This window comes from Giraffa tippelskirchi, chromosome 10 (assembly GCF_054371585.1).
Source record: "Giraffa tippelskirchi isolate mGirTip1 chromosome 10, T2T-mGirTip1v1.2.pri, whole genome shotgun sequence".
Lineage (NCBI taxonomy): Eukaryota > Metazoa > Chordata > Mammalia > Artiodactyla > Giraffidae > Giraffa > Giraffa tippelskirchi.
This window is the reverse complement of record NC_137284.1, coordinates 117,035,460-117,060,173: the sequence shown is the minus strand read 5'-3', so window position 1 is coordinate 117,060,173 and position 24,714 is coordinate 117,035,460. Positions and strand designations below refer to the sequence as shown.

At 40.2% G+C, this 24,714-nt stretch overlaps 1 protein-coding gene across 1 annotated transcript in view; it reads left to right on the top strand.

The window, feature by feature from the left end:
- Positions 1-21,595, top strand: part of STK31 (serine/threonine kinase 31) — a 120,167-nt gene extending 98,572 nt beyond the window's left edge. Inside the window, exons 26-28 of the mRNA XM_081533892.1 lie at positions 11,978-12,085; positions 12,726-12,961; positions 18,930-21,595. The gene's annotated coding sequence lies outside the window, so the exon portion shown is untranslated. The remainder of the gene's footprint in view (positions 1-11,977; positions 12,086-12,725; positions 12,962-18,929) is intronic.
- Positions 21,596-24,714: the final 3,119 nt, after the last annotated feature.

Sequence of the window (24,714 nt, the reverse complement as noted above, 5' to 3'; positions counted from 1 at the left end):
AGTCTTTTTAAAAATTTAGAAGTTATATGGTTTCTCTGTTGGTTTTTTTTTTTTTTAATATATTAGGCTTGAATATAAGCAGTTACAAACTCCCAAGGAGTATCTTTTATGTAAGTGGAATTGGGTATGTTTTCAAATTCCAGATACCCTCTGAAGGAGTTTCAGTTTGGTTTCTGTTTTTGTGTTTTCACTGAAAAAGATGAGTACAAATTGCCTCCAGTAGGAATCTGTGTGCTTTAATCAGAGATCTATAAACATATGTAGGGGAGGGGAAACAGAGGGCAGTTGCTTTCCTGAGCTGTTTCTTAAAATATTTATTTTATTGAAATATAGTTGATTTACAATGTTGTGTTAGTTTCTGGTGTGTAGCAAAGTGATTCATACACACACACATACTTTTTCATATTTTTTCATTATGATTTATTACAGGATATTGAATATAGTTCCCTGTGTTATACAGTAGGACCTTGTCTTTATTCATTCTATATATAATACTTTGCATCTGCTAATCCCAAACTCCCAATCCATCCCTACCTTACCACTCTTCCCCCTTGACAACCACAAGTCTGTTCTCTAGGTTTGTGATTCTGTTTCTGTTTGGTGGATAAGTTCACTTATGTCATACTTTAGATTTCAAATATAAGTTATATCATATGTTTGTCTTTCACTTTCTTAGTTCACTTAGTATGATAATCTCTAGGTCCATCCATGTTGTGGCAAATGGCATTGTTTTATTCTTTTGAGGCTGAGTAGTATTCCATTGTACCTTCTTTATCCAGTCAGCTGCTGATGGGCGTTTAGGTTGCTTCCATGACCTGACTATTGTAAGTAGTGCTGCTATGAGCATTGGGGTGCATGTATATTTTGAAGTAGAGTTTTGTCTGGATATATACTCAAGACTGGGATTGCTGAATCATATGGTGATTCTATTTTTAGTTTTTTTTGAGGAACCTCTCTACTGTTTTCCATAGTGGCTGCACGAACTGACATTCCCACCAACAGTGTATAAGGGTTCCCTTTTCTTCATATCCTCTCCAGCATTTGTTCCTTGTAGGCTTTTTAATGATGTCTATTCTGACCAGTTTGAGGTGGTACCTCATTATAGTTTTGATTTGCATTTCTTTGATAATTAGCAATGATGAGCATCTTTTTGTCTGTCTATTAGCCATGTTTGTGCTTTCTTTGAAGAAATGTCTATTAAGTTCTTCTGCCCATTGTTTTATTTGATTGTTTGGTTTTTTGTTGTCATTGAGTTGTGTGAGCTGTTCGTGTATCTTGGAAATTAAGCCCTTGTCAGTTGCATCATATCCAGATATTTTTTTCCAGTCTATAAATTATCTTTTCATTTTGTTTATAGTTTCCTTTGCTGTACAAAGCTTATAAGTTTGATTAGGTCTCATTTGTTTATTTTTGCTTTTATTCTGTTGCTTTGGGAGACTGACCTAAGAAAACACTGATTTTTATGTTTTTAAATTTTAAAAATTTTATGTCAGAGAATGTTTTGGTTATGTTCTTTTCTAGGAGTTTCATGGTGCCACATCTTATATTTGTCTTTAAACCATCTTGAGTTTATTTTTGTGTAGGTTGTGAGAGTGTGTTCTAAATTCATTGACTTAAAAGCTACTGTCCAACTTTCAGATCATGCAGTCCTAAGTGAAAACAGCTATCATTTTCATTTTGTAGTAAGGAAAGGCAATAATAAGGACTCTAAAATTTAAAAAATAATGGTTATGATGGCTACTACCACAAGAATCCCAGCATGGCAGAATTAGAGAGGGACCCAAGAATCACTTATTCAATCTCTTTTCCTTTCCTTTTAAGAATAAGAAAATGAAATGACTTGATCAAAGTCTAACATAGTTTGTTAGGGAGCAAGTGTTAGGATCTACAAATACTGACTGATTTTTCCATGAGATGTGATATTTGCCCCTGGGAAACTTTCTATCGTTCTTTTTAAAAACTAAAAGAAACTCATTGTTTAAAAAATATACCCATTGACCTCTGTTGGGTAACTGATGAAAGAAAGTATCTTTTATGGACTGAATATTTGTGTCCTTTCCAAATTCATATGCTGAAGGCTTAATTCCAAATGTGAAGGCATTTGGAGATGGAGATGACTAGGTCTGGATGAAGTCATGAGCATGGGCCTCTCCATGATGGGACTCAGTTCAGTTCAGTTCAGTTTCTCAGTCGTGTCCCACTCTTTGTGACCCCATGGACTGCAGCACGCCAGGCCTCCCTGTCCATCACCAACTCCCAGAGTTTACCCAAACTCATGTCCGTTGAGTCGGTGATGCCATCCAACAATCTCATCCTTTGCCTCCCCTTCTCTTCCTACCTTCAATCTTTCCCAGCATCATGGTCTTTTCCAATGAGTCAGTTCTTTGCATCAGGTGGCCAAAGTATTGGAGTTTCAGCTTCAGCATCAGTCCTTCCAATGAATATTCAAGACTGATTTCCTTTAGGATTAACTGGTTGGATCTCCTTGCAATCCAAGGAACTCTCAAGAGTCTTCTCCAACACCACAGTTCAAAAGCATCAGTTCTTTGGTGCTCAACTTTCTTTATAGTCCAACTCTCACATCCATACATGACTACTGGAAGAACCATAGCTTTGACTTGACGGACCTTTGTTGATGATGGGACTGCTGCTGCTGCTGCTGCTGCTAAGTCACCTCAGTCATGTCCGACTCTATGCGACCCCATAGATGGCAGCCCACCAGGCTCCCCCATCCCTGGGATTCTCTAAGCAAGAATACTGGAGTGGGTTGCCATTTCCTTCTCCAATGCATGAAAGTGAAAAGTGAAAGTGAAGTTGTTCAGTCGTGTCCAACTCTTAGCGACCCCATGGACTGTAACCTACCAGGATCCTCCATCCATGAAATTTTCCAGGCAAGAGTACTGGAGTGGGTTGCCATTTCCTTCTCCAGATGATGGGACTAGTGCCCTGATAAAAAGAGAAAGATCACGGTTCTCTCTTTCTTGCTGTGTGCAGACACAGCTAGAAGTGGTCATCTGAAAAACAGGAAGGGATCTCTAGCTGGGGGACCGAATTGGCTGGCACCTTGATCTTGGATTAATCATCCTCCAGAACTATGAGAAATAAACTTCTGTTGTTTAATAAGCCACTCAGGCTACGGTATTTTCTTATGGTAGCCCAAGCAGACCAAAACAGTAACCAATCCACTAGAGATGTATTAGTAATAAACACACTAATTTTTAAAAGTAAAAAAAAAAAGTATATAGTTAAACTATACCTGACTTCTTTTTTTTATAATAAAAACACAAGTAATTTATTAAAATTTGAAGGCAAAAACATAATTTTAAAAGATTTAGACCTATGTCAGCTGTGATAAAGTATGGCTGCTTTCTTGAAATTCAAAATCAGATCCAAGAGTATCACTTTCAGAATGTTCGAGAACATTGAGTTTACTTCTAATTGTCTTTGATGAAACAGCCACTGTTCTACTCTCTTTCTGAACAGTAATGTATTTTTTTCAGAGACTCATTTTTAATTGGTTAATTAAACAACCATTTTGCCTAACTCCTTTGCTTTTCTGCTTTATAGGTAAATCAGAACAGGAATGTAGGTCCTTCCTGGGTTGTTCATAGCAGAGTGTTTTTGATATATTCACCTGTTTTGGTCATTTTCCCTGAGGAAGACCTACTATCTTTAGATAATTCCTCTACTTTTCTTTGACTTCCAGTTACAGAAATTATATCTGCTGAAAGATTTCTCCTTTTTTTAAAAAAGCACAAATTTTGTGAAATACTGTATTTAATCAATTGTTAATTCATTGAACAAAACTTTTTTTGAACACCTATATGCTAAGCTCTGCTTTTAAATATGCTATCAAGGTTGGCCATAACCTTCCTTCCAAGGAGTAAACATCTTTTAATTTCATGGCTGCAATCACCATCAGCAGTGATTTTGGAGCCCAGAAAAATAAAGTCTGACACTGTTTCCACTGTTTCCCCATCTATTTGCCATGAAGTGATGGGACCAGATGCCATGATCTTAGTTTTCTGAATATTGAGCTTTAAGCCAACTTTTTCACTCTCCTCTTTCACTTTCATCAAGAGGCTCTTTAGTTCTTCTTCACTTTCTGCCATAAGGGTGGTGTCATCCGCATATCTGAGGTTATTGATATTTCTCCCGGCAATCTTGATTCCAGCTTGTGTTTCTTCCAGCCCAGTGTTTCTCATGATGTCCTCTGCATATAAGTTAAATAAGCAGGGTGACAATATACAGCCTTGACGTACTCCTTTTCCTATTTGGAACCAGTCTGTTGTTCCATGTCCTGTTCTAACTGTTGCTTCCTGACCTGCATACAGGTTTCTCAAGAGACAGGTCAGATGGTCTGGTATTCCCATCTCTTTCAGAATTTTCCACAGTTTATTGTGATCCACACAGTCAAAGGCTTTGGCATAGTCAATAAAGCAGAAATAGCTGTATGTCTGGAACTCTCTTGCTTTTTTGATGATCCAGCGGATATTGGCAATTTGATCTCTGGTTCCTCTGCCTTTTCTAAAACCAGCTTGAACATCTGGAAGTTCACAGTTCACGTATTGCTGAAGCCTGGCTTGGAGAATTTTGAGCATTACTTTACTAGCATGTGAGATGAGTGCAATTGTGCAGTAGTTTGAGCATTCTTTGGCATTGCCTTTCTTTGGGATTGGAACAAAAACTGACCTTTTCCAGTCCTGTGGCCACTGCTGAGTTTTCCAAATTTGCTGACATATCGAGTGCAGCACTTTCACAGCATCATCTTTGAGGATTTGAAAGAGTTCAACTGGAATTCCATCACCTCCACTAGTTTTGCTCATAGTGATGCTTTCTAAGGCCCACTTGACTTGACATTCCAGGATGTCTGGCTCTAGGTGAGTGATCACACCATCGTGATAATCTGGGTCATGAAGATCTTTTTTGTACAGTTCTTCTGTGTATTCTTGCCACCTCTTCTTAATATCTTCTGCTTCTGTTAGGTCCATACCATTTCTGTCCTTTATCGAGCCCATCTTTGCATGAAATGTTCCCTTGGTATCTCTAATTTAGTCAAGGCTATGGTTTTTCCAGTGGTCATGTGTGGATGTGAGAGTTGGACGGTGAAGAAAGCTGAGTGCCGAAGAATTGATGCTTTTGAACTGTGGTGTTGGAGAAGACTCTTGAGAGTTCCTTGGACTACAAGGAGATCCAACCAGTCCATCCTAAAGGAGATCAGTCCTGGGTGTTCATTGGAAGGACTGATGTTGAAGCTGAAACTCCAATACTTTGGCCACCTCATGTGAAGAGTTGACTCATTGGAAAAGACCCTAATGCTGGGTAGGATTGGGGGCAGGAGGAGAAGGGGATGACAGAGGGTGAGATGGTTGGATGGCATCACTGACTTGATGGACATGGGTTTGGGTGGACTCAGGGAGTTGGTGATGGACAGAGAGGCCTGGCGTGCTGCGATTCATGGGGTCACAAAGAGTCGGACATGACTGAGCGACTGAACTGAACTGATATGCTAAGCTCAAAAGGAAAAATATTTGGTTCTGACTCTGGAGTCTCATGAAAGGGGCGTATCTGTGAATACATTATTTACTCCTGGAGGGCAGGAGTCATCTGTTTTGCTCACCATTTTATTAACATTGTCCAGTAAGAACAGAGAGTAGTCAATTACTCTTTTGAATGGCTTCAGATAGGAGGTAATATTTTGTTGTTTTTAATCATTCAAGTAGACTTTTCTGAAAATAAAGATAGGGAGAGATGTGTTACATAGCCTGGCAGTAGTTTTCATCTGGTTCCATGTTATTTGACATTGATTTCATCTGATTACAGCATGTGATACCCAGTGCCCATATTGAAAGCTACATTTTCAGCTGAAGACACAGGAAGTGGGACTGGGAACTGAGCTCTCTGCTGTCAAAATCAAAAGAAACCACTGATACTTTGATCAAGAGAAAGAAAGGAGAGTGAATTTTTGGGAAAAAAAACACAAACCCACATTTACATTTATTACATTTATTTATCACTTCATTAATACAACTCTGGAAAATCAGACATTGCTATTACTGTTTTAGAGATGAGAAAAATGAGACTCGGAACTACTGAACAATTTGTCCAAAGTTGTATAGCTATTAAGTAGTGGATCTTGGATTTGAATCTAGTTGTTTCTGACTTCCAAGTCTAGCAGGCTTCAAAAAACTAATGTTCTCTCTGCTATATCTCCTTACCAGCAGGGTTAGATGCAATCTTCATGCAGCCAGTAAATTCCTATAGTTTTACTATCTGCCATGTCTCAAAATTCTTAAAATCTGGGTTTCAATCAGCTCAATGAAAACATAAGTGTGAGCTCCAAGTTTCATGTAACCCCCTGGAAACCCATATGGGATGAAGCTTCATGTGATTACCATGTAACTCATCCCCTTTTTGTCAAATAAAGGAGAGGAAGTTTGGGGCATGGGTGTAGAAGGAAGGAGGTGTACAGGGTGGGAGATTAGAGGGGAAGAGAGAAAAAGAAAATATTCTTGTTAGGAGGCACAGGAAATTATAGCCATCTTGTAATAACCTATAATGGAATAAAATCTGTAAAAATAGTATATTATTATGCTGTACACCTGAAACTAACACAATATTGTAAATTAACTATACTTCAATTAAAAAAGAAAAACTTGCTAGAGAGTGGCTATATGTTTATAGCATATATAGATAGATAGATAGATATAGTTTTATATAGTATAACTGTTTTTCTCTCAACTGCTTCCTGGAAAGTTACTGATACTTCTCATCTGAGTTTCTCAGTTTGACTACTGACTCTCCCTTTTCAGAAATACACGGTTGAGGTTCTCTCTAACTGGCAGTTCTTTTATCAGTAGAATATGAGAAATGGACTGGGAGACAGGCTATCTGCTACACTTTTAGTTCAGATAATATTATCTGCATCCAGTCCCTGGCATTTGCTGCTTCCAAGAAACATAAATTGGTCAATTTTCTGGCTTTTATTTTTTCACCTTAAATAAAATCCTTTTCTTTTGTGATAACTAGCTCCTGGAAAATGGCAACTATGAATCCCCCAGCCCTTTGATGTGGCAGCTACAAAAAAAGAGTAATGGAGTTACAGATTTTTTCCATTTCAACTTCTAATAAGTCTAAGCGAGCATTTAGTGACCCCACTTGGAGTTTGAAAAGGACCTCACAGAAGTAGAGTAGGAATCAAAGTGCAGTTGAACATGTCAAATTTAGGTTGCTTTCCTGTTGCTGAGTCTTTATCTTGAGATCCCTTCTTGCAGCCACCAGAGTCACAATGAAGAAGGTTCTGATGGAAAGCTCTTCCTACCACCTCTTGACAAACCCACCCTGAGAAATGTTACTTGACAAAGTGGCAGTGGACGTGCTGCCCCTCATCACTGTCAGGAAATGACAGAAGGCAGGGATTCGACAAAGGGAGGGATTCTCCCCTTGGCTCACGGTCTCCCGGCATCCCCTGATAGCCTGGGTCTGGATCCTAGCTCCGCAGGTAGTACTATTCTCCCTCTGGGTCCAGCACAGTCTGGGGTGGGAAATCATGTTGCAGCTTTGGCTTTGCAGCCAAGCTCAGAGAAGCTGACAGTGCCAACACAAGTGAAAGCTCCTTCTCCACTTCTGATTATGGGGCAGGAAGCCCATGCTGTCCTCCCTCTTGAGTACCGCTGTGCTTTGTGACCACCAGGGGTTGCCTAGTTGAGCCATTGCACATTGGATTCAAGAGCCTTGCTTCTCTGACATTTCTCAGGCTCACCTTGCAGTCTAATGTCTCAGTATTTTGTGAACACTGTTCCTGGGCTTGGAAATTTCAAAGCACATCGAGATTAGGCTGTGTGACCTTTTCCTCTAACTCTGCCTCACTTCAGTTCTCTCTGCCTGCTTGTTTTCTTTCTCTTTTTCTGTGCCCCCTCCACCTGCATCTTCTAATTTGAGCTTCTCTATTATTTTCTTAAGTGCCACACAGCTTCAGTCACTCAGTTGTGTCTGACTCTTTTAACCTCATGGACTGTAGCCCACCAAGCTCCTCTGTTCATGGGAGTTTTCAGGCAAGAATACTGGCATGGACTGCCATTTCTTTCTCCAGGGGATCTTCCTGACCCAGGGATCGAACCTGCATCTTCTGCCTCTCCTGCATTAGCACGTGGATTCTTTACCACTGAGCTACAGGGAAGCCCTGCTTCTTTCAGTAGAAATAAATAATGTGCAGTTTCCATTTTATAAATATTATACATTCCGTAAAGCAATTTTTTAAAATCTTTATTGAAATTTAGCTGATTTACAATGTTTCGTTTCAGGTATACAGAAAAGTGATTCAGTTTTATATCTGTGTATATTTTTTCTTTTTATATTCTTTTCCATTATAGGTTACTTATAAGATATTGAGTATGCTCTGCTATACAATAGGTCCTTGTTAGTTATCTGTTTTATGTGTAGTAGTGTGTACATCTTAATCCCAAATTTGTAATTTATTCCTTCCCACCCCACTTTCCCCTTTGGTAACCACAAATTTGTTTTATATGCCTGTGAGTCTATTTCTGTTTTGTAAATAAGTTCATTTGTATCATTTTTTTACATCTCATATATATACAGTATCATATGATACTTGCCTTTCTCTGATTTATTTCACTTATGTGACAATCTCTAGATCCATATAAAAGTAGAAAGATTTTTTTTTTTTAAAAATCCTTAATTCCATCATCAAAAATGACCCTATCCTTCTTGAATCATTTTTAATAGCCAGACTATTAAATGAGATATTGGTATCTCATTCATAAACATAAGCTTGTCAAATACCTGCAGGCCAAGGCAGCTCTATGACCAGGGGAGACAGTGGGTGCAGTGGAAAGTGTAGACTGATCTAGGTTTGAAACTCTTTGAGGCTCAATCTCCTTAGGTATCAAGTGTTCGGATAAAATCTATTCAAGGGCATCCTTTCATAGGCTAGATATTCAACAAATGGTGTAATGATAATATAACTTATAAAGTAAAAAAGTGTGTTTGGGCTACTGAGGGAAGTGCAGGCAGTGGAGACACTAAGGGCTGTGGTGAAGGAGAGGCGTAAGCAAGAAACCAGCTGGACAGAGGAGTTTCCAGAGCACATCTGGATTCCACCCAGCTGGAGGCTCACTTTGCTGCTGCGGAGACTGAGAAGTCTTCCCTGAAAATCCTTCCGATGAGGACAGGGGAATCCCTCATTCCACTCTGTGTCTACAGCACTTTCAGAGCTTCCTTAATGAATCTATCACATTATAAAGTCATTTGAAAATTGATATCTAGATCCCTCACCTACCTGTGAATTTCTCCAGGGTAGGGATAACATCACACTCACTTTGTATCCTCAGAGGTATCCAGCCCACGGATTGTTAGGTGTGGGGATAGACGGATATGCTCATGGGTGATGCACATTATCATCAGTGCAAATAAAGCTTTGCTGACTGAGAATGCTTGGGGGCAACAGAAATATGTATGTGAGTTTATTTTTTGCAGGGATTGGGGCAGTTACAACGATACAATAGAAAAAAAGGAGACCAGATTCTAGAATGGAGAGACCTATATCCTGTTCAGATGTATTTTCCATACATTTAGAGTACACAAGCACTCTTTTTGGTTTCAGCCCTCATTCTCATTCAATTTTTCTTAAAATCTATAGGGATTCAGTGCTTCTTAAGCTTTTCCAAGGTAAAAATACCCAAAGGTAAAAGGGAGTGTTTACCAGCCTGGTTGGGGTTGGGGAAAATGAGGACTGGAGTCAGAAGCTGAAATTGCCTTTGACAAGCTCACATTCTTTTTTTTTTTTTTTTCATTTAATCTTTAAAATTCCTGGATATTATAATATATATAAATTGTTTTTATATCAAATTATGTCTTAAGCTATTTTATTGACTATGCCAAAGCCTTTGACTGTGTGGATCACAATAAACTGTGGAAAATTCTGAAAGAGATGGGAATACCAGACCATCTGACCTGTCTCTTGAAAAACCTGTATGCAGATCAGGAAGCAACAGTTAGAACTGGACATGGAACAACAGACTGGTTCCAAATAGGAAAAGGAGTACGTCAAGGCTGTATATTGTCACCCTGCTTATTTAACTTATATGCAGTGTACATCATGAGAAACGCTGGGCTGGAAGAAACACAAGCTGAAATCAAGATTGCCGGGAGAAATATCAATAACCTCAGATATGCGGATGACACCACCCTTATGGCAGAAAGTGAAGAAGAACTAAAGAGCCTCTTGATGAAGGTGAAGGAGGAGAGTGAAAAAGTTGGCTTAAAGCTCAACGTTCAGAAAACTAAGATCATGGCATCTGGTCCCATCACTCCATGGGAAATAGATGGGGAAACAGTGGAAACAGTGTCAGACTTTACTTTTTTGGACTCCAGAATCACTGCTGATGGTGACTGCAGCCATGAAATTAAAAGACGCTTACTCCTTGGAAGGAAGGTTATGGCCAACCTAGATAGCATGTTTAAAAGCAGAGACATTACTTTGCCAACAAAAGTCCGTCTAGTCAAGGCTATGGTTTTTCCAGTGGTCATGTATGGATGTGAGAGTTGGACGGTGAAGAAAGCTGAGCGCCGCAGAATTGATGCTTTTGAACTGTGGTGTTGGAGAAGACTCTTGAGAGTCCCTTGGACTGCAAGGAGATCCAATCAATCCATCCTAAAGGAGATCAATCCTGGGTGTTCATTGGAAGGTCTGATGTTGAAGCTGAAGCTCCAATACTTTGGCCACCTCATGCGAAGGGTTGACTCATTGGAAAAGACCCTAATGCTGGGTAGGATTGGGGGCGGGAGGAGAAGGGGACGACAGAGGATGAGATGGTTGGATGGCATCACCGACTCGATGAACATGGGTTTGGGTAGACTCCGGGAGTTGGTGATGGACAGAGAGGCCTGGCGTGCTGCAATTCATGGGGTCGCAGAGAGTCGGACACGACTGAGCGACTGAACTGAACTGAACTGAACTGAACTGATGTCTTAAGCTACTTTCCAGTTTTTACATCAGTTCCCCCTTCAAATCACTCAGTAAAATTGGCCTTTAGGGAGATGAAAAAAGTGAAAGCCAGTCTGTGTCCAACTGTTTGCGACCCCATGGACTGTAGCCTGCCAGGCTCCTCTGTCCATGGAACTCTCTAGGCAAGGATACTGGAGTGGGTAGCCAGTCCCTTCTCCTTGGGATCTTCCCAACCTAGGGATCGAACCCTGGTCTCCCACATTGCAGGCAGATTCTTTACCATCTGAGCCACCAGGGAACCCCAGATAAGGTCTATTTATGCCTCGACTTGATGCTCCCCATGACCTCTCCGTTTCCCACCACCAGGGAGGGGAGAGGGATGACCAGTACATGGTGTACTTTCCTGTCACCACAGTGAATGAAAGTATTTGATTCTTTGAAAAGTAAGGATATTATACCTCTAGGTGACCAGTTCTCCCTTCTGAATACTTTTGACATGTGAGGCACAACTACAGAACTGAAACTAATAGGCTTGTATGAACATTGGGAAATCTGTCTCCTTGCCTTTTATTTTATTGTGTGACTATGTGTTGCATCAGAATTATTTGAAAGATATTATTTGTTTTGGGATCATCAGCCTGTTGACCTGTAATTTTTTATAATTTTATTTTTTCCTCTTAGGATATCAAGAAAAAATTGTGCTAACTATAAGTGCTACGGGTTTAAGTATAGGGAAATTGTGTCATAGAAGTGTATCTTGAAATTGACATATCAGTAAGTATGATGTTAGCTATGATTTATTTATAGATACTATTTATCAGGTTAAGTTCCTTACTATTAGTTCATTAAGTGTTTTTAATCATAGAAGGGATAGTGGATATTGTCAAATGCCTTTTCTGCATCTATTAAGAAAATATAAGAGTTTTATTTTTATTCTCTTAGTATACAGTATATTACATCAACTCTCAAGCTTTCCTAGTTATGTGATATTAATACTTGTTTCCACTACAGGATGTATGCTTTCCTTCTCCTTTCCTGAGCCTAGAGACTGAGCCTCTGAGAAAGGTTTTTGGCATTGCTCCAGTGAGGCTTCCTATTGGGTCCAATCCTCAGTAACAGGTGAGTGATGGAGCATATCTTTACCTACAGGGTGATAGTGCACAATACAGATCCCACCTAAAAGCTGCTGCTGTGGTCTTTTACGCCTATCCCAGACAAGTGTGGTATGTGTATTAATAGGAAGACTTAGCTTAGATAAGCTAGGTAATTTCATATTGGATTATCTTTTGTTGCATTCAATAATTCTATAAGAAAGAAAGAAAGTGAAGTCACTCAGTTGTGTCTGACTCTTTGCAACCCCATGGACTGTAGCCTATCAGGCTCCTCCGTCCATGGAATTTTCTAGGCAAGAGTACTGGAGTGGGTTGCCAGTGCCTTCTCCAGGGGATCTTCCCAAATCAGGGATCGAACCTGGGTCTCCCGTATTGCAAGCAGATGCTTTACCATCTGAGCCACCAGGGAAGCCCCAATAATAATTCTATAGTATGCATAATTTGAAAATTGGTATGTAGTATGACACACATCCTTGTGTCAAACCAGAGGTGTGGCTGAGGGAGGGTCACCCCTTGGTGTAGATACAATGTTTCTCAGGTCTCATTCACAATTTTCTTCTGAATCTTAAAGATTTAAATGCAGTCTATTCTTTTGCATTAAAATAATTCCCTCTTTCTTCCTATTGTTCTTCTTTCCTTCCTTCCAGAATATTCATTCATTCAGCAGTCATTTATTGAGAACCTACCTGTGAGTGGGCTACAGATGTATTGAGAGCCCACCTGTGAGTGGGCTGCAGCTCACAACCTCAACATCCAAGGGAGCAAAATGGAGGTCAAAAGACACATTCCCAGAACAGTGAGATAGATAAATATTTTGACAGATTCAAGCACAGAGTTCCTAGCACAGAGGAGGAACTTATGGTCTGGCTGAGGACGGGAAGAGGTAGGTGAGGACTCTTTCTGACACAATAGCTGAAAGTCAAAGAGGCTTCATCTAGATGAAGAAGGAGAACTTGTGTGTGTGTTTGTGTGGGAGGGGGGTGGGTATGGGGACTGCAGGGGAGGGAACATTATATGGAAAGAATGGGTGGTGAAATAGCATGCATGAATGAAATTGAGTAGGTGAACCTGAGGAAGGAGGGGAGGGAGGGTGATGCGACTAATATGCATGCACTGAGGAGAGAAGCAAGAGATGTAAGGGAGGAGACTGGGAGACTGCAGGCTGCTGTGGTCAGTAGGAGGGAGAGATGTGCCCGCCAAGGGCACTAAGCTGGGCCAGAGGGGAGGGGGTACCTGACAAAGCCACCAGCTGCTGTTTTCAGCTGCCGCTCAGGACTTTGTATTTTGAGAACTTGAGGATTTATTCAAAATCCTGTCACGTATAGAGTGGTTTGGAATTTTGGAGAATTTGAGAAAGAATAAATATGCTGCTGAACTTTAAAGAGGACTAAATAAAGAACAAAACAGCAGGAAGCGCTGTGTGCAGAATAAGGATGGGACTCTTTATTTCTCAAGGGTGCCAGGCATGAAAGTTCCAAGGGGCAATTTATTTTCTTTATATACAGTTTCCCCTGAAATATTTGTTTATCAGGCTGTCAGAAGTGAACACAGTTGCAAAACGGGCAACTCACTTAATTTGAAGATATAAAGAGCTTTTCTTATCTTCCTTCCTCTGACTCAAATGGCTGTTTTCTCCAGGAGAGAGTAAATTTTAGGGGAGAGCCTTTTGACACCTGAGATACCTGTTCCTAACTCACCTATTCACACATTTTGAAGTGTTTATTCTGAAAACAGACATTTTAGCTCAGTCTTTTTTTTTTTTTCACATTTATTTATTTATTTATTTATTTATTTTTAATTTATTTTAGTTGGGAGCTAATTACTTTACAATATTGTAGTAGTTTTTGCCATACATTGACATGAATCAGCCATGGGTTTACATGTGTTCCCCTTCCTGATGTGATGTGGAAACCTGAGGTTTTCTTGCAGCAAGTTCCCAAAATAACAGCTAGCAATGATAATTTGTGTAATTATTCATATTTTGTATCTTTGGGATATACATGACTATAACAAATAGATATAAAGATATGTATATAGAAGATAAAGATAGAGATAGATATAGATATAAAGATAAATATAGACATAAAGATAGATATAGATATATATCAATATATACTATAGATATATAGTATATAAATAGATATAGATATAAAGATATGTATAGAGAAAGTATACAGATATGTATAGATATAAAGATATGTATAAAGATACATATATGTATATGTATATAAAGATATGTATAGACTGGCAAATTTGTGAGGAAGAATTTTCTTTATGGGTGTAGGTGTAACTTAATTTTGGGTTTCCCAAGTGGTGCTAGTGGTAAAGAAATTGCATGCCAAAGCAGGAGATGTAAGAGATGCAGTTCAGTCCCTGGGTTGGGAAGATCCCCTGGAGGAGGGAATGGCAACCCACTCCAGTATTCTTGCCTGAAAAAAACCCATGGACAGAGGAGCCTGGCAGGCTACAGTCCATAGGGTCACAAAGAATTGGACACGATTGAAGCGACTTAGCTTTCATGCACGCATACATACCTAACTTTATAAGGTGATTCCCCTCATGTGTATGTAAGTCAAAATTTCAAATAAATTGAGTAAATGGGTAAATGATTTTGCAAAGTGAATATGCATTTTTCATTCATGTAATGTAATTTCCATGTATTGGTCTTGCTTAAAGGAGGAGTATTCCTGAAACCACTGAAAATTAAGAGTGAAAAACCACAGAAAGGCTTTAAGTTTATAGGGCAGCACTCTTCCAAACTCTTAAGAAAACCACATTATTTTTTAGGACACCTATAAGGGAATTTGGAAGAAATCAGATCCTTGTGTTTTGAGGCAGTATTTCTGCTCTTTGCACATGTAAACTTTGGTTCTAATGAGGTGAGCATTAGGCTTCTCAGTAGGGTTCCTCCTGAACCTTGAGGTATTAACAACTTGTTGGGCAGAAAATAAGGAAAAATGAAAGCAGACATTAAAGTGCAAAGACAAGGGCTTTTGAAGGAGTGATGAGGTTTATAAGAAAACATATCCAGCTAAATTTAATAATGGCTGATGTAAAAGAAAGTAGGCAAATTAGAGCCTCCAAACAGTTTATTCTTATTTGCAGGGACGATAGGAATTTAGAGTGAGAGGTATTATAATTACCTTCCAAACTGCAGAATTTTTTCTCCTTAAAGATTCTATGTCTTTGTAAGGTCTGTGTACTCCACCCCCCCAAAAGAATTCTTGCTGGAGTATGTGAGGTGCTGTTACTGACAGAGTTTATTATCTTCCTTGAGTGTATTGGGGCAGAAAAAGATGTTAAAAGAGCTCTGAAAATATGAAGATTCTGTTAAGGCCAGAAGCACAATGTTTATCTCTGTCTGTACTCTGTTCTGAGATAGGACTAGAACTTTTGTAATGGGACTAGATGGAACCATCCATGTTTTTTAAACCTTGAGGGCTAGAACAAATGTCTGGGATAGAGGTAGGCAATAACTATTTAAAAATTGCCAGCATTTTCTCTGTTTTCCTAGAGATGGAAGTTCGACTTGACTTCTGAGGTCAGATTTCTCCTTTAACAACAAAAGCAACACTTGAATAGGCCTTCTGGTTATGTAAAGATAAATGAAAGAGCGTATTTTGGAGTGGAAAGGTTTAATGCAGCCAGAGGCTAAACTGCTTCTGTTTGGAGTAAATGTCTAAAGTAACTGTGAAAATGAATGTCATCTTTAGTTGAGTGGAATAGCAGAATATTTTGGTTGGGAGAATAAAATGCTCTTACCTTTGAAAGTACCCGAAGAAGGAGGTTTGAGATGAGAAATCTTAGTTGAGAACTTTGGCAACAGACTGCAGATTAGAGACTAAGGAGAGAGGGTGATGCTCAGAGCTGGTGAGGCTTGGTCTGTGGACCTGAGGCTTCTGAATGTAACATTCAAACTGATAGTATCTGCTCAGTGCTGCAATGGCTTTTAGTGCTGCCCAGCTCTCAGTGAGACTTTTGTTTACTCTTCTTGCCTGGTGCTGAGGTTGGGCCTATGCCTGTGTGGGATCAGGCAACACTGACAGAGTGGGCCTGGAAACATGAATCTAAGGAGTGAGCCAAAGTGGTGGCATGGATGCTTCCTTTTGTGTCTTCCCTGGAGACAGGACCAATTGCTCTATAATATGTTCATCCCTGGAAAGAAGGGATGTCTTCTTGAATCTTACATTCCTGTCTGGGTCAACCTCTACCCAGGATGATTAATAACAGTTACATCTATTTCCTTCAGCAGAAGCTCCTGTCCCACTTAGAACACTGTATGATGAGAAAAATCACAGGGGAGAGTGACATCCCTAAAAGGACTGACACCCCAGGTGGATGAAGTGAGTTATCTAGTTGGCTGTTTGGTCTTTGTTTTTACTGGAAACTAATCTATCTCACCAAGATGTTGAGAACAGGGCACTTCTCCCTTCTCCTCTGTCCAGGCCAGTGAGTAGGGGCAGTGGCCTGGCCAGACTCACCTTCTCCTTGGGTTGTCTGTAGCTGAGTTGATTGTGTGGGAGTTGGCCATTTGTCTTCCAGCTTAGCTTTATTTGTAATAAGATGGTATCTTGTGCTCCATCTCTGCCTCTGCTATTTTATTTCTTTTGTTTTTTAGTCAGTTCAAGACCCAGTCAGGAAAAAGGAATCTTTTTTTAGGCTCTCTCAAAACCCCACAAGTTCTGCCAATGACTTACTCTGTAAATTGAGTCAAACTACTTTGTACCTCCATCAGCAGACTGGAACTGTAACAATGGCTACTGGATACGGGTAAAAGAAAGGGCCATACATTATTGGCAGAAAGATGTAACTACTGGCCCTACACCCCACGGTAGTATTACAATCATTGTTTGGTAACATTTTCTAAATCTTATTCAAGAACCTTGCTGCTGTGACACATTGATTCATTGTGGCTGGCGCCGTATGCTCCCATCTGCTCCGAGTGGTATAATTGCTCTCAGTCATCAACATTAAGCACCCACAGCTAATTCGTGGGGAAAGGCTCTAGCACCGTGGACCAACTGATCTGTCAATTTGTTTGGAGAAGGCAATGGCACCCCACTCCAGTACTCTTGCCTGGAAAATCCCATGGACGGAGGAGCCTGGTAGGCTACAGTCCATGGGGTCGCTGAGAGTCGGACACGACTGAAGCGACTTAGCAGTAGCAGTAGCAGTCAATTTGTTCCTGTGGAAAGGAGTCCAGTCAGTCAGCATGTTTCTTCCTCTTGTCTTGGGAATTGATCATGATCCATTCAAGTATTCAGCTCTAACTTTTCATGGCTACCAGTAGGGACAACCCTTCTACTTCTGCAAAGAGAACTTTGCCCTAAGTCTCAGAATGAAATCACTTGTTGGATCTTTGTTTCATATACATTGGGTGTGCTGTTTTTATTACTGGTTTGTCTGAGTTCAAATCTTTCTTCTACCCCTCATTAGCTATGTGACCTTGGGCCAATAATTTAATCTCTCTGAAATGACATTTCTTGATCTGTAATATGGGGCTAATACCTGCTGTGCAGGGTATTGTAAAGATTTAATTTAATGAGCTTATTGAAACACTTAGCACTATTACATGGCTGATCCTAAATGCTCAATAAATGGTAGTGATTATTTTCCCTGGGATACCTATTCTTTGTTCACTGGGCAATTATGAAGACTTATTGTCCTTCCTAACTTTCTCCACATACATTTCTAGTTGTTTAGAAACTTACTCTTCAAATTATGGTCGTTGGAACAATCAGTATTTACGAACTGTAGAGAAAACACGTGTTGCTAATAAAGCACCCTGAATGCTAAGGCATTCTGGTGTGTGATATTCAGGTTCATTCTTGCCAGGGTCAGGTTAACTGTTGATGCAACCAATGCAAGCAGTATCCTTGCTGAAGGAATTTCAGGAAAGCCAGTTTTGGTGGAAATTGCCATGTTAAAAGTGAATTCCCAAGAGTCAATGCTTCTTAATGCAAATAAACTTAAAAATGATTTAGTTATATTATGTAGATAAGGACACTTGGGCAAAGAGACTAATATTTCAGGGAGTAGAATGAGTTGGCAATTTGTGTGTGTGTGTGTGTGTGTGTGTGTCCACATGTCTGTGTATGTTTGGTCAGTTTCCACATGACATTTGATCTTTCCTATCTGAGGTACTTGGTTAGGATAGGAATAGCAATAAAAAAAGTATTCTGGGCTCTGCTCTCAATGTATTATTTAGCAGATAAATAATTAGAGTGAAATTGGGAAGTTAAAACAATATATATCTGGAAAGTAGTAGCTTAGGATGCAGGCCAAACAGCCATCCTGACAGTGAATATTTTGGGAATTCTGAGAAGGGGCTGTCACTTCTCAGTAGGTCACCTCTGGTCACAGTGGCCTCCTTACTGGGCGTGGCACCCATCCAGGCAAGCTTCTACCTAAGGGCTCTTCAGACTTGCTTTTCTCAATGCCTGTAACACTCACCCCTCAAATGTCTGCCTGACTCTTTCCTTACCTCCTCAGGTCTCTGCTCATAAACTCCCTTCTCAATGAGGCCTTTTCTGGCTCTTCTATTTAAGATGACAGCATTACCCACCATCCACTCCCTATTCTTCTTTCCTACTGACTTCATTTTTTCTACAGCACTTATTACCATCAGTGGTATGGTATGTGTTCTCTCATTAATTTGTTAATTTTCTGTCTTTCCCACTGGAATGTAGATTCATGGGGGCTGGATTTTTGTTTGTTTTGTCCCATGTTCTACTTCTAGCCCTAAGCATAATTCCTATCTCACACTAGAGACTTTGTACATATGTGTTGAGTGAATCATTACTTTACATGCTCTTTCTCTTATAATAGAACTCTTTCTCTTTCTCTTTTAGTAGAGCACTGCAAGCTAGTTATTATTTGCATTTTGGGAATGGAGAAGCTACCCCATGGAGAAGCCAAGTACCTGTCCACAGAAGCTAATAAATGGCAGACACAGTATTTACAGCTGGTCTCCCTGAGTTCCAGGTTTTTATGTGACTACCTGCTTGGTGAAATGGTAGTGATACTATCGGAAACTGCTTGTGGCATCAGAAAGATCTATGCTCCTGAAACCTTTGAAGTTTGCTGAATGATAAGAGTAAAAAAAAAGAGTCTTTGGCTGTAATGAGGCAACTCTGCCCCAACCTCCAGCAAGGGGAGAGGGGCTAGAGATTGAGTTGATCATCAGTGATCAATGGTTTAATCAGCCCAGCCTATGTAATAAAGCCTGCACAAAAACTCCTCAGTGAAGTTCATGGAGTTTCTGAGTTGCTGAACACATGCTTGTGCTGGGAGAATGGTGTATCCCAACTCCATGAGGACAGAGGCTCCTGGGTTTGGGACCCTTCTGAATCTTGCCCCATGTACCTCCTTGTCTGGCTGCTTATTTGTATCCTTTGTACTAAGTTGTAAATGTAGGAAGAGTGGCTTCCTGAGTCCTGTGAGGAGCTGTTCTAGAAAATTATGGGAACTGAGGAGGGGGTTGTTAGGAATCTCTGATTTATAGCTGGTTGGCCAGAAGTATGGTGACTTGACACTTGTGATTGGCCTCTGAAATGAAGGCAGTCCTATGGGACTCAGTCCTTAAACCTGTGATGTCTGATACTAACTCCAGGTAGTTTGTGTCAGAATTAAATTGAATTGTAGGACACCTAGTTGATGTGGGAATGCTGGAAAAGTAGTGTTGGAAAAGATACCATGTGTTTGGTGTCAGGAGTGAAAAAACCATTCAGTGCCCAAGCCTGATTCTCAGTCATACCCCTTTGATTCTTCTCTGTTTCAGAAAATGCCACTTCCACACACCCAGTTGCTCAAGCCAAACACATTGGAGCCTTTCTCAATTCCTTCCTTTCATGCATCTCCTCCATTTGATCCATCAATAAGTTTGGCTGATTAAACTTCCAAAGTAATTCCCAATCCATACACCTCTCCCAAAACTGCCCTGGTGCAAACTGCCATCACCTTGCATATGGGTTTTTCTAATAGTCTCCTTAATCAGTCTCTCTGCCTCCTCAGTTGTCCTACATCACAGAAAAAATATTGCAAGAAGCTGTTCATTGCGCATGATGGCAAAATGAACAGGACTTTTACTTTCACAGTGCAGTTTCTTGAATGCTCAGCACATCTTTCATGGTGTTGCTTTCTCTGCAAGGACACCATTATTCCAGCTTCTAACTTTTGATGGTATCTAACTCTAGGCTGCTGAGTAAATAAACCTCTAGAACTTTTAGCCAAATCTTTCTTTTTAGATGAGCCCCATGTCTTGTTAACTTTGGAGGAGGATCCCATCTATCGAGAGCACCTTGGTTGCTCCTGTGTCATCACAAAATGCAAAATAAAATCATATCAAACTTGTTACTCAGGAGCTAATTGTTTAATGTGTTGTAAGTTGTTTTCTTTAGCTACAACTGTGGTTATATTTTATGTTTCTGTTACAAAACCCGAAGGACTGACTGGCTAAACCCTGAGTGGACAGGGCCAGCACCTTTACTGGGTTAGGGAATATTTTGATTAGTAATTAAACAGTAGTTTTTTCTTTAGCTTTATTACTTTGGTATTGTCGGACTAGAAGTAAGTGTGTGTGGCATGATGGAGACTGGGGAAGGGTGTGGAAAAGAGAATAAAATAAATTCCCCATTATAAAGAAGGGCAAGATTTGCGGTGAGCTAGAGGCTTGATTGGGCATGGCTTTATTCTTCGATGCAGAGTGCTCATGAGTGGCTGGACAATGTCATTTGTGCATGGGCTCTCCTGGCTGGGCTGGGAACTCCTGTGGGGCTGATTTTCCAAAGCACTTTCATAATTGCCTAGTGCTTCACAGGCATGGTCCATCATGTGAAGAGGGACCCTTAAGCAAATCTTCTGAAAAGGGCAGTAGCCCAGAGAGTCTTTCGTCTAATGGGTGGCTTACCTCGGTCTGTTAAATCACCTCTAACTCACTTAACTGGCTCTGGAGAGGTAAAATCAGTAGTTCTCAAGCCTGGCTGCACATTAGAATCATCTAGGGAGCTTTGCAAAATATCCACTTCAGGAGAATCAGATTGAATTGGTCTGGGTGGACCTAGGACTCAGTATTTAAAAAAAAAATTCCCCAGATGATTGTAATGTGCAGTGAGGGATAAGAACTGCTGGTCTAAGCAGTGTTTCTGAAATGTGTCTGATGGTTAGAATTACCAGTAGAATTATCAGGATTTGTGTTAAAATCCAGACTCCCAGACTCTTCTTTGCTGGCTTGGATCTTGCAGGTGAAACATAGAAATCTGAATATGTGACAGGAGCCCAGGTGGGTAAGGGCTATGTTTGTGACTTCATAATAGAAGGAAATTTCAGAGTCTTTGGGTTTGGCTCATGGAGCACTCTTTGAAATTTAGATGCTTCTTTGCTGAAATAGGTTTTAAAGAACAGCACTTTGTTAAATGTATTAAATTTATGTTTGGAGATGGCATTTATACAGATCACATATGTGATTTCGTTGTATCCCAATTAGCATGTGGAAATAAACCTTTGTAGATGATAGGCGTGAAAATGGCTCACTAAAGGATTGTTATTGTTGTTTGCCCGCTAAGTCACATCTGACTGTTTGCAACCGCATAGACTGTAAGCCTCCAGGCTCCTGTGTCCATGGCATTTCCCAGGCAAGAATACTGGTGCTTGTTGCTTGTGCTTAGTCGCTCAGTCGTGTCCAACTCTTTGCAACCCCATGGACTGTAGCCCGCTAGACTCCTCTGTCCATGGAGATTCTCTAGGCTAGAATACTGGAGTGGATTGCCGTGCCCTCCTCCACGGGATCTTCCTGAACCAGAAATAGAACCCAGGTCTCCTGCATTGGCAGGCAGATTGCCACTGAGCAACCAGGGAATTGTATCCAGGTACTAATCCCCAGAGTTTGAAGTGTTTACTTTATCTCAAAAGAGTCTTTGCAGGTGTGATTTAAATTAAGGGTCTTGAGATGAAGAGATTATTTTGAATTATATCACAGCTGTCCTTACAAGAGACAGAGCAGAGAGAGATCTGACATGCATCTTGTAAAGATGGAGGCGGAGAGTGGTTACAGCTGAGGAAGCCAGCAGCCACCAGAAGCTAGAAGAGGCAAGGGACAGATTCTTCTCTCAAGCATCTGGAGTGGGGGTGGTCCTGCCAGTACCTTGATTTCAGTCCAGTGAAACAAATTTTGGACACCTGGCCTCCAGAAGTGTGAGAAATTAAATTTCTATCATTTTCAGCAATGGAATTTGTGATAATCCGTTATAACAACGACAGGAAACTAACATAGTAGGGCTTCTTAAATTTTATAGTGCATATGAAAATTCTAGGAAATGGTGTACAACTGGAAATCTTATTCAGTGGGTCTAGGGTTCTGCCCTCGATGTGGCAGCATTTCTTAGAAAGCTCCCAGATGGTGCTGATGCTGCAGGTCTTTGGGTCACAATTTGAGGAGCAGGTTTAAGAGGCTAAACGCCAAAGAACTGATGCTTTTGAACTGTGGTGTTGAAGAAGACTCCTGAGAGTCCCTTGGACAGCAAGAAGACAAACCAGTCAATCCTAAAGGAAATCAGTCCTGAATATTCATTGGAAGGACTAAAGCTGAAGCTGAAGCTCCAATAATTTGGACACCTGATGTGAAGAACTGACTCATTGGAAAAGACCCTGATACAGGAAAGACTGAAGGCAGGAGGAGAAGGGGACGACAGAGGATGAGATGGTTGGATGGCATCACCGACTCAATGGACATGAGTTTGAGCAAGCTCCGGGTGTTGGTGATGGACAGGGAAGCCTAACGTGCTACAGTCCATGGGGTCACAAAAAGTCAGACATGACTGAGTGATTGAGTGACTGAACTGAACTGAAATGATAGTGAGAGACGGGCATGGATGTGTTCATGGAGGAGAGAAATCAGGAAGTTTTATGAAAGTTTTCTAAGCCCATTCTTGTCATGTTTAACTTCTCCAATCATGTTTTATTTTCACTGACAAAAGGGGGATCAGAATTCAGGCAGTTTCCCAGATAATTGAGATAAAAATGAATTAGACCATTGCCTCGAACCACTCTGGCAGTGAAGACCTGGCTAAAAATGGTGTGTGACCATTTTAAAGTAACAAAGGAAAAATTGCTTCAGCAATCACATCTGTAGTGTGTCATCATTTTCTGAGTGCCAGTGCAAATTTCTGTATCTATTAGGCATGAGTGTGGGTGCAGAGGGTTCATTTAATTTAAAAATCCACGAAAACTGAAAATTAAAAAGAACCTCCTCCCCATGAGTAATTCTTGGTAGGTGTGAAGAGTTTTAACTCTATAGTCTAGGACTGATTTAGCAGCAATGTTGAGTTTCGCATTAGCCTTGGGGTGGTTTTTAATTTGGTGTATATCTTCAGTTATTGTGGTACAGAACAGAGAAGGAGGAAGATCAATTTATTTAAATTGTAGGCTCCTATGATAAGGGACAAGGTACAAATGATGAGGGAAAAGAATAACTGTGACACTTGGATGATGCTGAAATATACAGCTTCCCTTAGAGAACTATTTCTAGTCTTTTTGGAGGTGGCACTGTTTTTGGAAATTTGATTTTGAGCTCTCTCGTCTTTCTTCTTTAACATTCCTCTCCAGAAAACCTTGAGGATGTACAGTAGCATTTTATCTTTTTAAAATTCAAAATATAAATAACATAATATTTACTATTTGAACCATTTTAAAATGCATAGTTCATTAACATTAAGTACATAATCACTCTTATGCAACCATCATCACTATCTTCTTCTAGAACTTTTTCATCATCCCAAGCAGAAACCTTCTGCCCATTAAACAATAACTTTCCAGTCCCCCTCCACCTAACCCATGGTAACCACTATTCTACTTTCTGTCTTTATGAATTTGTTTATTCTCGGTAATTCACATAAACAGAATTATACAATATTTTTCCTTTTTTACCTGTCTCATTTCACTTAGCATAATGTCCTCAAGCTTCATCCATGTTATAGCACATATCAGAATTTCATTTTATGGCTAAATAATACTCCACCATATTCATAAACCACATTTTGTTTATACATTCATCTATTGGTAGACATTTGGGTCATTTCTATTTTTTGGTGATTGTGGATAGCATTCTATCTTTTAAAATTAATATTAATCATGGTAAAGTGATTTTTGAGAATTTCTGTCTTTCTTTTCAAGATAATGAAAGAATTTCCATGAAAACACAGGGTTGAGAATCATTAAAATAGGACATGTGCATTCTTTATCAGCATTACAGGTGAAGAAGTCTTAATGAATAGGCTTTGTCAGCCGGGAGTTGATACTTGGAGGTGGGAAAGAACAAATATTCATGGGCAAAACTGCTCTTAGACCTGAGCTATGGGGTCACCACCCTGGGCCTACACTTTAGGCCCTACTCCAGCCATCTTGCAAAATTTTCCCCTGCAGGGGTAAATGCCTGTGCCCATGTAGAGTGTGCCCCTCTTTTAGAGACCCCAAATTCCCTGCCCCTAGAGGCCCTGTACTCGCTTACAGGGTCTCTTCTCTATGCTTGACACATGTGTGCCTGGTTCTAGGACTGAGAGTAGCCAAGGGGCACTTGTTTACTCTTAGTAGTGGGAGTGGGTGGTACCTGCAGACAGAGCCATCTCATTGCGATGGCTTCTC